General features: G+C 40.2%; 1 non-coding gene across 1 annotated transcript; it reads left to right on the forward strand.

The window, feature by feature from the left end:
- Nucleotides 1-17,255: 17,255 nt before the first annotated feature.
- On the forward strand, nt 17,256-17,362 carry LOC131257110 (small nucleolar RNA R71). The gene has a single exon (XR_009177129.1). It is a non-coding gene; the product is annotated as a small nucleolar RNA R71 (small nucleolar RNA).
- The last annotated feature ends 200 nt before the right edge of the window (nt 17,363-17,562 follow it).

Raw genomic sequence — 17,562 nt, forward strand, 5'->3', positions numbered from 1 at the left:
CTTGGCAATCCTCATGATGGTTCCCACCTTTTGTATGGCTCAGATATCCTGCACTGCAATCTGATGATGGTGGCTGCCTCGAAATCTCAAGATTGGAAACTACTAAACTTTCAACTGATGGCCCACCAAACAAAGGTATTTTTTGGGTGTCCCCATAAACGGATTACCCATCATATTAACGGTCTGGATCATAGATCCAACGGCTAGTCCCGATATATCTAATAACAATACATCGGGATGCATTGTAGCCTCGGATCTTGCTACGTATCTTCTGTAAAGCTCTATTCTTCTGCATAAGATATCGCTAAATACCTGCCGACATGATCCGAGCCACGCAATATTTTAAGTTCAAACTCCAAAGATGATGTAGTTTCCCAATCACCAATCTGGTTCGTACAATGTAAGATCCTTAGTGGGCCCCACCAAAGAGTAGTGAAAATTGGGCCATTGACTCGTCTACTCGCGACTCAGGCTCAGACCATCCCGGTCTCTGGGTCTTAGACCCATGATTCTGGTCGATGGTTACGGCTACTGCCTCCTATGGTAAGCGGAAGCGGATTGGCTTGTGTGCCGAGCACCAATGATTTGGCTGGTGTGGGTACGCTGTGGTGCGAAGTCGAGTGCTGCCCCTCCTCCGGCCTAGGGCTGTACATGAACCGAGTTAGATTGGTTAGCTCACTTGACTCGAAAAAGCTTGATTTAAAACTGTGTTCCAGTTGAGTTGTGCTGATTTTTTTAGAAAAAAAAATTTCGAACTGAGTTTGAGCTTGCTCGATCTTGACTCGACTCGGATCAAATTCAGCTTGAATTAAACTCGGTTTGAACTAATTCGGTGGCTCAATTACTTAGATATTGATGTTGCTCACCAAGTGTTTGATGAGATGACACAATGAAGTATAACTAGTCACGAGGAAGGCATGCATATGAAACAATATTATTTTTTTAAAAAAATGTTGCTTAGAAGATGTTTGATGAAATATCTATAAAACCACTGTTATTATTTTACATACAGTGAGATTTTGAAGCTGCAGTTTATGTGTTTGTAAAAATGCTACACAGGCGAACTTGGCTTGAATTGGCCTGAGCTGCTGACCAAACCGAGCTGGAGCTGGCCTGTTAGGCTCAAGGACCAAGCCGAGCCTAGTTCAAGCTGGGGTTAGCAAGTGACCGAGCCAAGTCGAGTTGTACCAGCTCTACAGCTTGACTGGGTTCGACTAATATACACCTCTCTACTTAAGCCCCAGGTTGTACAAACGGTTCAAAGATACATGGCCTCAAAATGATGTATTTATTAAATCCACACCATCTATCTATTTTATGAGGTCATTTTAGAGCACGGTACCAAAAATGATTTATATCCACAGTAGAAATAGCATTGGGAAAATGATTCTCACCATTAAAACATATGTATGGCCCACCATAGCATTTGTTTTCCATCTAATATGGTAGTAAGGTCACACATGCATGCATGAAAAGTAAAAACAAATATCATATTAATCCAAAACTTTTGTGACCCCTAATAGGGTTTCAATGGTAGCCATTCAATTCCCCACAGCTTTTTGTACTGTGGTCCACTTAATCTTTAGATCTAGCTTATTTTTCGATTCAAGCCTTAAGACTAGCTCGCCAATTGAAAGGACGGTTGGGATATCACACATACCTCCGGATGGGACCCACAGAACTTGGTGGCGTAAACACATCAGCCAGATTGGTGGTGTGTGTTACGCCAGCCAATCCGCTTCCACACCAGAGTGGGCCCACTAACATTTGTCTCTCACTAACTGATTGAATTTCCTCATCAATAGATTACCAACACGTGTTATTGCGTGCGCTGGTGCTGTCCAAGGTTGATGAAATCTAATGGTCACGCGTGATTTGACCCGTCGATGGTCTGTTTGATTGGTGAGAGTTATTTAATACCTCCAGAGCGCATGTCTATCCATGTACACGCACCAGCAACTAGAATGAAAATAACACATATTTACCTCAATCCAAACCGTCCAAAACACTGGGCCCATCGAAAATCCATTGTAACCCAAAATGTTCGAATTGTAGACCACCAAATGAGTGGTAATCAACAGCCGGAATTAACAACCAAACATCCACTAATCAGAGTTTTGGATAATCCAGCTCGTTTAATTTAAAGTTTGTAGTACATCTCAAACTGGCCCACGATCTGAATGGTTTGGATCGGTTTGATAGATAAATGTGCATTGAAAGTCATATTTCACAACAACATCATTGTTTTATTGATGATAGATACCCATCAAAGAAAGGTAGTTAAACAAGCAATTGACCGTCCATCTTCCGGACAAGTCGACGGATTAGATTCTACATTCTTGAGTAATTTAATTGGGCACGGAAGCAGCAACGGGGCAGCTGGATGACACTTTTAAGATGCAAAAGGTGAGTTTTTCTACTAAAAAGAGAACATTAATTACATGAAAACTCTCGCATATTGCTTAGAGTTAGTTCCAATGTTCAATGAATTAGATTTGATAGACTTTGAGTCTTTATAATAAAGAGGCGACGAGATGGTTGATGGTTCACCATTGCTTTTTTAATATGGTGGGACCCACAGGAGATTTGATAATTCCACACCTATATAAAGCCATACATATCTACATGATGGCACATGTGCAAATATGAAACATTTGTATGACACTCGAGCTTTTTATAAGACTGAAATATAAATAATGTTTAGACCTTCTACCTGAAAAATTAAATGATTTGTTTCTTTAGGTGGGGTATTTGTTTTCATGCATTGTGGGTGATGCGAATTGAAATACGAATAATGTTTAGACCTTCTACCTGAAAAATTAAATGATTTGTTTCTTTAGGTGGGGTATTTGTTTTCATGTATTGTGGGTGATGCCAATTGTATACGGAAGCCTTTTGCAGGATTTTCATTGAATGCTAGGTGGGACGTACTATGATGTTTGGTAGGAATTCAGTAAATTTATCTATTTTGCTAAATCATGTTAGGACATAAGACTAAGAATGTAGTTCCAAATCTCAAGTAAGTCGCATGATAGGAGATGATGAGTATTGTATGTCCATCATTGAAATATTTTGTGGGGTTGTAGAATTTTTGGACAAGGTTAATAGTTTTGTATTTTCAGCTTATCCCCATAGGAATGAACTTTTGAATGGTATAGATGTCATACAAACATTACTGGTGGTCCCATATAGGTTTCAATACTTTTTATAAATACATTTTCTTTTATGTTGCCCACTTGAGTTTTACAATTACCTCATTTTTTAGCCCATTTCCTAACTTAATTTGACAAAATGAATGGACATGGTAGATTCCTCACAAACACCATGATAGGCCCCACCTACTATGTATTGTAATAAATATCTTAAATCAAGTCTGTTACTGGGTTTGTCGATGTCATTGATGGTCTGTTCGATGTCACCTTCGATCACATCGAATAGTTCTCGATCCCATCGATATTTTTTGAATTTTTTTTAGTTGGTCACTAGACTAACTGGACACTTTTTCAATGTCATCAATGAGTGTTCGATGCCATCGAGAATTTTTGAAAAATCTTATTTAGTCTCTGTATAGTTAAGGTGTTAGTTTGATGTCATCAAAGGATTAGTTTCGATGCCATTTATGAGTGTTCAATGGCATCGATAGATTTTGCTCAAATTTTTCACAAAGCTGGGAATTTGCAGGATTTGTTTCCGATTTCAATTGGGATTCTTTCCAAGGCTATATATATGGGTAAACGGGAGTAAGAGATATTTTAAGGGTTTCTAAATCGTTCTAGGGTTTCAAAGGATATAACAAGGGTGGAATTCTAGGTTGTTTGAATGGGCTAAGCTCTTTCTCTTTGTAATTTCTGCTTTTAAAGTGATTATCTATCGTCTTGTGCCATGGTTTTTTCCCAAACGAGTTTTTCCACTTTAACTTGTTGTGTTTTCTTTGTGTTATTGGATAGCTATTCTTGATTCATCTCTGTGTGCTTCCGCGGTCCCCCAACACCATGATCTGACAAAATGGATGTACAGGGTGGATTCGTCACAAACACTGCGGTGGCAGCAAAAGACTTTTGCAGGCAACCAGCATCCCCTCGTGGTCCACTTGAGTTTTGAAATGTGCTGAAGTTTATGCTAGAAGATCTAGCCAGTACATGTTACCAGATGGAAAGCTCATACATCTTGACGCATGATTATCTTTGGTAATCCAGACCATTGAGTCGTGGGACCAATTACAAGCATAAGCATGATTATAATCAGGATTATCAAGCTATCCTATCCATGAAATTAGTGCCCATGAAATGGATGTTTTAAAGTAAAATCGTCAGCAGTCCAAATAAAAAGTCAAAATCAGATGGTTAGTATAATCTTGAACCTTAAAAGTGGATGTCATGAGCTATCTAAATCACACAGTTTGGACTCTGACTTGGACGGTCTCGATTGCCCGACAAGTTTGCTTAGTGGATGAGTCACACCACAATTTTGAAAGTGGTGGTGAACCATCACAAGATAAGATGGGTGAGAGAGAGAGAGAGAGAGAGAGAGAGAGAGAGAGAGAGAGAGGAATCTGAAAGGGGAGGGCCCAACCTTTTCCCTTATCTTATGAGCTTATCCGTTTGTATTTTAGAATAATATCTCCATCCCATATGCTGTCTAAGTGCCTCCTTATTTGTAAGTGATGCCTCATCTCAAAGTGCAATGCAATCCTTGGATACTCCTATCATATACCTCTATGGCAAACATAATCCCTTTTCTCTCTCTCCATGAAGGATCATTTGATTTTATGGATGAGACAGAGACAAGTGTTTTTGAAATGACTGAAAGATCCTTGAGGAATGCTTGCACCTACTAGGGTACAAAAACTGACCCCCCTCAAAAAAATAAAAAATAAAAAATTCCAAGTGGAGTATGGCTTTCCCTATTAAGGTTGGCTATTCCTACTAAGGTATTTAATAACGGCAACAGTGGCTGTAACTATCTTATGGTCATTACAATAACAGTTATAAATGAGTTTTTAATGGAAAAAATGTATCAACTTTGTTTTGACCCATCATGGCCATTACAAGCCCAACGGTCACCACCATTAATATCGTTATGTGATGGCTATTACAATTGTAATGTAATTGTATTTTAATACCATGATACATACACATGCATGCATATGCTATTTTTGTTTAGGTCAATTTAAGCTCGATTTACCTGACCTAAGTTTTGGTCAAGTTGGTTCATGTTGTCAAGGTATTTGGTTAGGGTTAGGGTTCGAAAACTCCAACTTGATTTGAAATCGAATTGGGTTTGGGTTGAGAAAATTAACATCGGGTTAGTTGGGTTGGGAATAATCATATTTATTTGGATCGCATCTGGTCGGTTTAGAGTTTATTACAAAGGAATTTGGATTGGAATTTAGGTCAAGTTGGGTTCTCTTTTAAGGTTGGGTTGAGCTCGAGTTGATACTGAATTTGAGCTGGAGTTGCGCCAGTAATGCAACCATGAGGTTTGGATTTGAACTATATATCAAAGATTGGACTACTTGGTGGCATAAGTATAGCAAAGTACCATTTAAAAGTGCAATGTAAATTTTTAGTATTAGATGAATCATTGCTAAAGTTAGAAATTTTTTATTTAAAAAACATTTTTTTAAAATATGTAACTTTTTTTCCCAATTCCTTTTAAGTGTTATTAGGAAAGACTTTATATTAAGATTTTCATCTAGAGGTTTGTAATGCAAACCAAGACTGTAGTAGGGACATCCTCACATGCATACGCGCTATGCCGGGCTATGGCCGTCCATGAGCCACTTGTATTCTTGTTTTTTTTTTTGTGTTGCTACACACGTATGTAAGTCTACTTCTTTCTCTACTCTTTGTGTGCAAATTAGTAAAGATTTCTCTATCTTCAAGAGGCTTTGATTGTGTGTGCACTTGATCCAAGCTATCCATCATTGAAGAGAACTATTATATCCCAGAAACAAAAGTGCTGCGATGCAGTGCGTCAAGGTTTAAATTCTTATAGGAATAAATGTCTTTAAGACAACAACATTAACATGCCTCGAAAGTCTCTTTCTCTCTCTCTCTCTCCCCTTATTTTATTATCCATTTCGATTTTTGAATTATTAATTTTCTATTTATCTCTATATTTTGAACCAACAGCTTAGCCTTGGTACATGCAAATGACATATGAAATTCCTTTAGGGCCAGTTTGGTTTTCCAAATTCAGTGTAAATACTCTATAAATAACCAATTATTACAATTTTACCTTTTTGAAAATAGGCAGGAATTTCTGCTTTGAAAAACAGGCCAAAAGGACCAGCTTAAATTTGTGGGGCCCACTGTCATGTATATGACATATCCGCGTCATCCATCCATTTTACCACAACATTTTGAGGCATGAGCTAAAAATTGAAGCAGATCCAACATTCAAGTGGCCCGCACCAAGGTAAACAGTGGCCCCAAGAAGTTTTCAACAATGGGTGTTCGATTCCCTTTTTATTGTAGTGTAGTCCACTTGAACTTTGAATCTGCCTCATATTTTAGCTCATGCCCTAACTACAGTTGGCATAACGAATGGATGGTGTGCATATATAATCCACATATATCACAGTAGGCACATATATTTGGTAGCATCTTCAATTTTAATGTTGAAAAAAGTATAAGTCAAATCAATCTTACGAAACAATACAATAATTATCAAAGAAAATAATTATTATCCATTTCAATGTATTTAAATTTACTTTAGAAAATCAAACATGCCCTTAGCTTGCTTGGGAGCGTGTAAATAAAAGAAGTGATAGTGACATTTTCTTTGAAAGTTGTTTTTCAATAAAGCATTTGGAGAGAATTAAAAATAAAAATAGCAGAAATAGTGGCCAAAAAGCATTTTATACTACTTTTTCTATAAAAAGACATCTTGTAAAAAGTGTTTTCCATCAAAAAGTGAAATCTTAATTGAAGAAAATTGTCATTTCATGGAAAGTATTCCACCCAAAGCATTTCAAAATAAGACAAATGTAGGAGTGTAGCTCTTTGTTGAAATGATAATTGGGAAAGAGCCAAATTGAGATTAATCAATGGTTGACGTCCAAACATGGCCAAAAATAAAATTTTGGATTGAATTTTGTGAGAATTGAGTATCTATTACAAGGATGTGTTTGGTTGGCCAAATGTCATGAAATTTCAAAATGCCATGAAATTTCTTGACATTTGGTGCAACCAAACGAGCTTTTAAATAGAATAAATGCATTTGGATTTCGTGCTTGCAATAAAAGTTTTTTACTAGCAAATCGTATCAATATTAGGCATTGACCTAAGTGGAAATTTATTTTTATTTTTATTTTTATTTTTTTGAAATACATCTTGAATGCAACCTTGAAAATCAAGAGACGTGGCAGACGTGGAGGAGATCTGGGCCCTCGATGTTCCCTTGATGTAAGAGCTGATTTGCATCACCCGTGGTGACATGGAACATGTGTGTGAGATCAGGCCGTTCATCAGTCCACCTGATGAGCAAAAAATGAACGGTTAAGAAAAGGATGACGATACGTGTCTCGCCTGATGACTGACATTTCTAGATTTTTGGACAACGGGATGTTGAGGCTGAAAACCCACCTGCTGAATGGCCGAGATAACCTACACGTGTGCCATGAACCACGTCAGGTTTTCTGATGTTGGATGGGTATGTAAGGACTGAAGTAGCTGTTCTACCCAATTTGTGGTGATTTTGAGAAAGCCAACAGGAGGGCCACACGACAGGGTTGTATGGTGAATAAAAAGGAGATCACAATAGCTTTAAAGACTTGGAGTGTGTTTGCATGTTAGAGGTAGCGTAAATCTTATAATACATGCCATCGATTGCTTGAATTGTATTATCGCTGATGTTATAGGTAAAAATGGACTTACCAGATTTACAGACTCGAAGACTGGATTGTTTGAGGGCTGAAAAATCACATCGGAATCGGATACCGACCTCGGCCTCGACCAAAGACCTAGATTTTAGAGGTCGACCTTGGACTTGGATACCAACCCTGACTTCGGAGGTCGGCTTCGGATACCAACCTCGGCCTCGGGTACCAACCTTTGGCTCGGATATCACCACTACCTTAGAATACAAATATACATACAATATATTCAGATAGGATTATCCTCTGAGATATTCGGATAGGATTATCCTTCAAGATATTCGCCCAGGATCTCGGGAAGTCAACATGACACGTCCGAAGGAAGATATCTCTCGTAATATGCAATTACCATTCAAGAGGTATTGCTATATACGCCATCACCCCTAAAAGTCTATAAATATATCATCTACCATGAGTAAAGGTACACACAATTCAACTCAGAAAATACTCTAAAAAACTTGATGTTCAACTAGACCTAGCTTGCCAGTTTGACTTTGGCATCAGAGGGTCCCCTGTTGTAGCCAGGGTCTCCATTTTTGTCTAGTTTTGTAGGTCTCAAGTGGTCTAAGGAGGAGGTCCGAATTTCTGCATCAACGGTTTGACACTGTCTGTGGGAATGACATCAAAGTCATTCTCATCTTCTACAGTGATTCTACAATGGCGAAAAGCAGGAAGAGTGATTCTACAACCACGAAGACCCGCCCTCACAAATTCAGACTGATTCCGCACCCGCAGGCCTTGTGCAGCGGTCCTGAAACCAAGGAGGTCAACTTGTCTCTCTAGAACATCAAGTCGAAGCCTTGACCGATAATATTAACTAGATAATTTAGATCTTGGAGAAGCAAAACCCATCCCGACTAAGGGATAAATGCACGGTGTTCACTCCCCAAGTGTAGGGTTGTGATGTAGTAATAAACTCGGTAAGACCGAGGTCGAATCCACAGAGACTGAAACTTGTACGTTTCCTAAAACTAGGTAGAAATAGAACTAGCCTAAGATGCAATATAAATCAAATATAAATTGATGAATAATGGTGAGAGATTAATGTAAAACTTAAGGAATTCAGAGGAAGGAAACTAGGGTTTCAGAGGATCCACTTGTAGAGATCAGGGAGATCTTATGCCTGCTTCAAAAATCATGAAAATTAAACTGAACTTCTTCTGATATAATTCTAAAGAGATGAAAGGTATATGAATTAGAATGGATTCCATCACTAAACCATGCCCAGGAGACAAAGTTAACAAAGAATTAAACTAATTACCAACCAATCAACATGCTATGAAGGTCAGGAAGGGTACCGTCATCCAACCATGCCCAGGAGATGATGGCGAACAGGGCTTCCTAACGTCATAATCAAAATAAGGAAAAAGAAATACTCAAAGCAATTGCAAACCCATTGTAATTTCAGTCACAACAGGCCATTAAAAACTAAAAATATTCCCATATTAAAATTACATGGAAAACCTCTTCAATTTAAATAACAAGGCACAAGCAACATCTCTCCCATTAGACTACAAGCTTCACCTCTTAGCCCCAGCTAAGAGGTTTAGCCTAAGATAGACATAATTAGGCTGATTCTTTAAAATAAATAAAAATAAAAGAAAACAAACTCTTCACTACTCTGTCTCTGACTGCTCCACATCCAGCCGAGTGCCCCAAACCGAGTCTCCCACGGCTGCCTCTGTCCACGTCCCCACGAAAAAAAGATCCCCTCCCCACATGCTCTCCCTCCTTCTTATAGCCAGGGAGTCGGTTGGAGAACCTACGCACCTGCGGAGCGCTGGAGTCGGTGCGTAAGCTTGCTTTACGCCCCTGTTTCTTTTACGCAGCAACTTTAAGCGCGTTGCGTTTGCCCCATGAATGCCTCATATGTTAGATCCAAGCCATCCAGGCTCCTTGAACTTGATCGATGGTCCCCTGGGTTGGATTTGGACAGTCAGAATCATCGGACCAATCCTGTCAATGGTCCCTGAATGGCCCGAATCAACCGGGTCTCGGACTATGTTGTCGCAAGTTGCTTGTGCTGACGCTTTGTGTGGCCTAGGATCGATCGTTAGGCCATAAATCCATTCCAACCATTGGATTGGTCTCGTCGGTCGGAATTGATGTTGTTCGGGTCGCATCTAGTGTGGCCCATCAAGAATATCGTTCTACCGTCCGAACTGCGTTTGGCCAAGACTCTTCTGAGTGTGTGTGCATGGGTTTAGAGAAACTCCTTTTGTACGGTCGGTTCGACCTTCTGGAACGAATGGACGGCTTGGATCATCCTGATCAATTCAGAGGGTGGCCCAACATGATTTTTCACAAGCTCCGTTGCGAAACAGAGCTTTCGGACCTCTGTTTTGATGATCGGTGGGCCTATGATCAAGGTGTTCAGGACAATCCAATCCATTCATTGGAATGCTCTCGAAAAACCATTCGAAAAAGACTATTTTTGAACTGGAGTCGGTGTGGCCCATACGATCTTCTGTGCTACCGTTCATCTTGCTTGCGGTTAAGATCTTCACCCGTATGCTTGCATGAAGGAGAAAGGAAACCTAAGCGTCGATTTTGGCTAACCCTTGGAACGAATGGACGGCTCTGATCATCACTCCGGGCGTCTAGTGGGGCCCACTGGCCAAAACCGCAGCTGCGGAGTGAAGACGCTGGAGTTTCTTTTGAAAATTTGAGAAGATATCGGTCAGCGTAACGCTGACCGATTGGGAAAATGGCGGTGGACGGCGAGTGCGTGCACATTGTGCACATGCACTCTCTTGAGTGGGGTCCACTGAGATTTTTGTGAGAAATCCGTTTCGTCCATCCTTTTCCTCATCCACTTTAAGGCGTTGATAATGAAATTTAAGTATATCCAGATATCAGGCGGGCCCCAAATCAAGATTTTAGGGGCTGATCTGTCCGTTAGGCCACTTCTAGAGGGATCTGAAGGTTGAAATTCGCCATGTACGGTTAATTTGTGGGCCCTTTGCCATGTATGAAGTTTTGAGCTGAACGGATGGTGGGAACCTCGTGATCTTGCATTCTGGCTGACTTTCAGGCCGCTTGAGCTTTAGTTTCTCGATTTTCGTGGATCCCTGGCTTGTAATTCCGTTGATCTTGGTCCCCTGGAGTCCGTCGCTTGCCTTGGTGACTTTAGACCGTTAAATCCATGCTTTCAGTACCCTTTCCCAATCCAGGCTCAGCTCGCAATTCCACCTTGCAACACAAACATGATTAAAATGGGCTATTCAATGGTACCATGTTTGTAAATCCTGGCAATAACTGGAGTCTGATATGCAATATTCGACCCTCAACACAACCCCCAATCAGCATCTTGCTAGTCCCGAGCAAGGTATGCGAAAAATAAATTCAGAATTACAGGACAATTTCTACAAACTCAAGAGATTTATGAAAAACAATTCAGATACTCGAATTCTAAGATTCATGAATGTTGGCATTACTTTCTCCTGAAATCAAGCTCACGGTAAACTTCATAATCAAGCTCAAATATTAATCCATTAATTAAAATGATTCTAAATATTGAGTTCCATGGGTGTATCGTGTAATCTCAACTTATCATTAAGGTTCACTTCTTAATTTCATGATATTATCGGTAAACACTAAGATAATTCATAATAACTCAAACTTTCCTCACGGATCATCTTTTCATTAATCGACCTTTGATATATATATATATATATATATATATTTTTCATTAAAATACCGCCAAGGGGAGGAATCAAATCTTCACCTATAGGGAGCAAACCTATGATGAAGACCATTGCCCACCCCTTTCCATCGGCTACTTTGGAAAATCAAACCTTCACCTATAGGGAGCAAACCTATGATGAAGATTATTCACCCAATCCTTTCAATTTTCTCAGGCCGGTTCCTTTCATGCTTAGTGAGTACCAACTTAACCCTTCAGTATCAAAATGAAATCTTAATGTGTAAATGAAATGTGACATGTGAAATCATGACTCAATCAATGTTTAAAACCTCTAACCATGGACTAACAATTTAAACTTAATTAAGCACTCTAACAGATACTGAATCCAAACGTCTTAAATTTCCAACATCATGTATCTTGAAATTCCAAGTGCCCTAGATGGTTGTCAAAAATCCCTTCGAATTCACAAGAAAGTCCAGAAAAATTAAAAATTTCCACAATTTTTACTTAAGACGAAGAAAACACTGATCAGATAACCTAATTTCCCACCCCCAACCTAAAATCTACATTGTCCTCAATGTAAAAGAATGAGCATGCAATGCACATGAGACAACGAAAGTAAATGAGAAGTGATGGGAAGATAATACCTGAACGAAAGAATCAAGAAGCTTTCCAAGAGATCGTAGTATGGGCATCGGTCAGCACGAGAGAGAAACCAACAGAAGTAAAATAAAATAATAAAATTCTACCTATACCACTTTCGTAGGTGCTCTCAATTGCATTTAGCGTATGCAACAAGCCTTTAAACCCCTAGGTTTCCCCTAGTGGACGAGTTGTAGTCTCGTGAGGGTTTGTAGTAATGTTACCCACAAACATTGAACTAACTATTGATAAAAATGAAATGAAATGAAGAGCTGGGTTGCCTCCCAGGAGCACTAAGTTTACCGTCTTCAGCCAGCCAAATAAAACAACTACCCTAGTCCTATGAAAGCGATAAACCTACCTATACCTCCATCAGACTAGGAGATCAATCCTGGTAAACAGGAGCAGTTAGGGGCATGGACATGTCCTCTGAATCAAATTTCTCGACAAATGGTTTCAATCGATGTCCATTGACTTTAAACTCCTTGCCATTGTCGGGATCTCTTATCTCAACGGCCCCATAAGGAAAAACAATAACAACAATGTAAGGGCTGGTCCAACGAGATCGAAGCTTACCCGGAAAGAGATGTAATCGAGAATTGTACAAAAGGACCTTCTGACCAGGCGTGAATAATTTTCACAAAATGTGTTGGTCATGAAATGCTTTCATCTTGTCCTTGTAAATTCTCGAATTATCGTACGCATCATTCCGGATTTTCTCAAGTTCATTCAATTGAAGTTTGCGTAACGAGCCCGCGTTGTCCAGATTGAAATTAAGATTTTTGATCGCCCAGTACGCTTTATGTTCCAGCTCCACAGGTAAGTGACAACCTTTCCCATAGACAAGTCTAAAGGGAGACATTCCAATAGGGGTTTTAAAGGCAGTACGGTATGCCCATAAGGCATCGGTCAATCGGATTGACCAATCTTTACGATCAAGGTTAACCGTTTTCTCCAAAATGTGTTTAATTTTCCTATTAGAAATCTCAGCTTGCCCACTTGTCTGTGGGTGGTAAGGGGTGCTCACCTTATGAGAGATACCGTATTTCTTCATTAAGCTCTCAAATGGTTTGTTACAAAAGTGTGAGCCCCCATCACTAATGTTGGCTCGAGGCTTCCCGAATCGAGAAAGGATGTTTTCTTTTAGGAATTTAATGACCGTGCGATGGTCATTAGTTCGACACGGAATCGCTTCGATCCATTTAGTGACATAATCCACGGCGAGCAGAATATACAGATTTCCAAACGATTGAGGGAATGGTCCCATGAAATCGATGCCCCAGCAATCAAATGCTTCAATGATAAGGATGGGATTCAAGGGCATCATATTTCGACAGGACAATGCTCCCAATTTCTGACAACGCTCACAAGCTTTGCAAAACTCATGAGTGTCTCTAAACATAGTGGGCCAGTAAAAGCCACACTGCAGAATCTTGACCGTGGTCTTTTTAGCAGAAAAGTGACTACCATGGGCTTGAGACAGAAGGAGATGACACTTCGATGCTCATCGTCTGGTACACATCTCCTTAGGATTTAGTCTGACAATATTTAAATAAATAAGGATCATCCCAAAAAGTTGCATACCTCGGTGAAGAATTTCTTCTTATCTTGCGATCCATTGTGTCGGTATGGCACCCGTAGCAAGATAATTAGCAATATCATCAAAACAAGGTGAAAGGGAGAATCAGAACATAAGTTAATCAGGGAACATGTCATTGATATGGGTCGTCTCAGGGGAATCAGAGGTATTAAGGCGAGACAGATGATCGGCCACTACGTTCTCTACTCCCTTTTTATCTTTAATTTCCAAATCAAATTCTTGGAGTAGAAGGATCCATCGTATCAGGCGGGGCTTAGAATCATTCTTAGAAAGAAGATACTTCAGTGCCGCATGATCTGTATAGATAATGATCTTGGATCCGATCAGGTAGGACCTAAATTTGTCCAAGGCGAACACTACAGCTAAGAGTTCCTTTTCCGTAGTCGAGTAGTTCACCTGGGTAGAATATAAAGTTCTACTTGCGTAATGAATGACGTAGGGCCTCTTATCTTTTCTCTGGCCTAGGACCGCCCCGAGCGCATAATCAAAAGCGTCGCACATAAGCTCAAAAGGAAGGCTCCAGTCGGGTGGCTGCATGATAGGTGCAGTGGTTAACGTGCCTTTAAGCTTGGTGAAAGCTTCCTGGCATTGCTCAGTCCACTCGTACGGAGCATCCTTTTGAAGAAGGTTACATAAAGGACGAGAGAGGAGACTAAAGTCCTTTATGAATCGCCTGTAAAACCCTGTGTGTCCTAAGAAGGATCGCACATCTCTGATGTTCTTGGGTGGAGGTAGGTTAGAGATAAGATCGATTTTTCCCTTATCTACCTCAATTCCCTTGGACGAGATGATATGCCCAAGGACAATTCCCTTCTGAACCATGAAATGGAACTTCTCCCAATTAAGTACTAAGTTCTTTTCTTCACATCTTTTCAGCACACATTTAAGACTTTCCAAGCACTTGCTGAAGGATGGACCGTAAATAGAGAAATCGTCTGTGAAGACCTCTAGATATTGCCCCACCATGTCAGAAAAGATACTAAGCATACATCGCTGAAAGGTAGCAGGGGCATTACATAGTTCGAATGGCATCCTTCGGTAGGCAAAAGTGCCGTAGGGACATGTAAATGTAGTCTTTTCCTAGTCTTCAGGGGCTATCTCTATCTGGTTGTAGCCTGAATACCCGTCAAGGAAACTATAATAGGAATGACCAGCTAACCTTTCCAGGATCTGATCAATGAATGGTAAAGGAAAGTGATCTTTCCTCGTGACGGTATTCAACTTCCTGTAGTCAATGCACATTCTCCAACCAGTAGTGACTCTAGTTGGCACGAGTTCATTATTAGCATTGGCTACGATAGTGATTCCGGACTTCTTAGGGACCACTTGAGTTGGACTCACCCATTGACTATCAGATATAGGGTATATGATACCCACGTCCAATAGTTTAAGAACCTTGGCCATAACCACTTCCTTCATGTTTGGATTTAGTCTACGTTATGGTTGCCGAGCGGTTTTTGCATTATCCTCAAGATATATGCGGTGAGTACAAATCAAAGGATCGATTCCCTTGAGGTCCGCTATCGTCCATCCCAGGGCTCCTTTATGCTCAATGAGAGTAGAAATGAGCATACTCTCTTGTTCTTTCTCCAGGTGGGCAGAGATCACCACCGGGTATGTTTCATCTTAACCTAAATAAGCATATTTCAAATCAGAGGGCAAAGGTTTTAGGTCAAGCTTCGGCGGCTTGAGATTAAACGGTAGAGGCACTACATCGGTTTGTGGCAATTCTTCAAATTGTGGCCTCCACCGGTTAACTTCAAGTAGCGGTGCAGTATCAAGCAAGGCGCACGTCTCCCTAATCATGTCATCATCAAAATCATGGGAGTGGGCCAGGCACGTCTCTAGAGAGTCAGAGGATAAGGTTAGAGGTGTCGTATCTTCCACTAAAGAGTCAATCATGTTAATGTCGTGGAAATCGTCATCCTCCTCTAATTTTTTGCCGTTATTGAAAAAGATGTTTGACTCTAATGTCATATTCCCAAAAGACAGTCATGACACCATTCCTGCAATTGATAATTGCATTTGAAGTGGCAAGGAATGGGCGGCCAAGAATGACGGGGATCTGAGTGCTTATGTTGTTGATGGGTTCGGTGTCTAGGATGATAAAATCTACAGGATAGTAAAATCTATCAACTTGGACCAACACATTATCAATTATCCCTCTTGGTACACGAACAGAGCGATCAGCAAGTTGTAGTGTGGTTAGGGTGGGTTTTAATTCACCCAAACCTAACTGTTTGTATACCGCGTAGGGAATCAGATTGACGCTCGCTCCTAAATCAAGAAGTGCATAATCAATTCGATGGTCCCCGATTACACATGATATGGTTGGGCTACCGGGATCCTTGAATTTCTGTGGCACGTCTTGCTTTAGGATGGCACTCACTTTCTCGGTCAAGAAGATCTTCTTTTGAATACTCTGCCGTCGTTTAGTCGTGCATAGGTCTTTCAGAAATTTGGCATATGAAGGTATCTGTTTCACGACATCAAGTAGAGGAATGTTGACTTTCACTTGTTTCAACACCTCTAAGATATCCTGAGAGTTAGAGAGAGGTTTTGGTGAAACCAACCGTTGGGGGAATGGAGCAACTGGCTTCTCTAGAAGTTCCGGTTCTAATTTTTGTGGGGCATTACTAGATCCATCATTGTTGTCCTCTTCTGATTCTTGAGGCTTTTCAGGCCTAACCGGAAGAGTTTTATCAATGATCTTTCCACTCCTAAGAGTGGTGATGGATTTAACGTGCCTCATCTGATTTGAAGAGCTGGGATCATTGATCTCGTACTGCGGTTTAGGATTGGGGAGAGGTTGTGCAGGAAGCATCCCCTTTTCTATAACCGTCATACGAGAATCTATCTTTTGCATAAAATCTGTAATTCCCCGCATTGCCTGAGCCAGCTCTTGTATGGAATTTTGAGCCGGTTCCTCTTGAGGTTTCACTTGATTTGGATTTTGATTGAAGAAACCTTGAGGGGTAGCCGTTTGTCCATTCCTCCAACTAAAGTTTGGATGATTTTTCTAACCAGGATTGTACGTATTGGAGTTAGGTCCAGTAAAAGGTCTTTGATAGTTATTTACGGCATTAGCTTGTTCATTCAACACTCCTCGAAAGGCGGGTATTGTAGGACAATTTTCAGTTGTATGAATGTTGCAATCACGGATGGCGCAAACAATTTCATTAACCTTATCCTTCTTTCCTTCCATGGCCTCAACTTTTCTTATGAGAGTAGTCACTTTACACTTGAGATCATCCTCTTCTTTCAAGAGATATAATCCACCTTTCTCCTTTAATTGAGTCGACCTAGACGTGGTGTTCGACTTTGGGTAATAGTCCCATTATTGTGTTTTTTCAGCAAGACTATCGAGGTAATCCCATACCTTGTCAACATCTTTATTAATGAACTCTCCATTACATATTGTCTCGACCATTTGGCGCATGGAAGATGTCAGTCCATCATAGAAAAAGTTTGTAATGCGCCACGTTTCAAATCCGTGTTATGGGCATGAACTAACTAAATCTTTGAACCTTTCCCAACATTGGAAGAATGTTTCATCTTCCTTTTGGGCAAAGTTCATGATTGCTTTTCTGAGGGTAATCGTTTTATGATGTGGGAAGAATTTTTTTATGAATTCCCTCTGCATGTCGTTCCATGTGCCAATGGATCTAGGACGCAGTGAATGTAACCACGTCTTAGCTTTCTCTTTTAAGAAAAAAGGAAAGAGTTTCAGCCTAATTGTATCCTTCGATACATTAGGAAAACATAATGTAGCTATAATCTCATCGAACTCTTTTA

The sequence above is a fragment of the Magnolia sinica genome, chromosome 9 (genome assembly GCF_029962835.1).
Source record: "Magnolia sinica isolate HGM2019 chromosome 9, MsV1, whole genome shotgun sequence".
NCBI classification, from domain to species: Eukaryota; Viridiplantae; Streptophyta; class Magnoliopsida; order Magnoliales; family Magnoliaceae; genus Magnolia; species Magnolia sinica.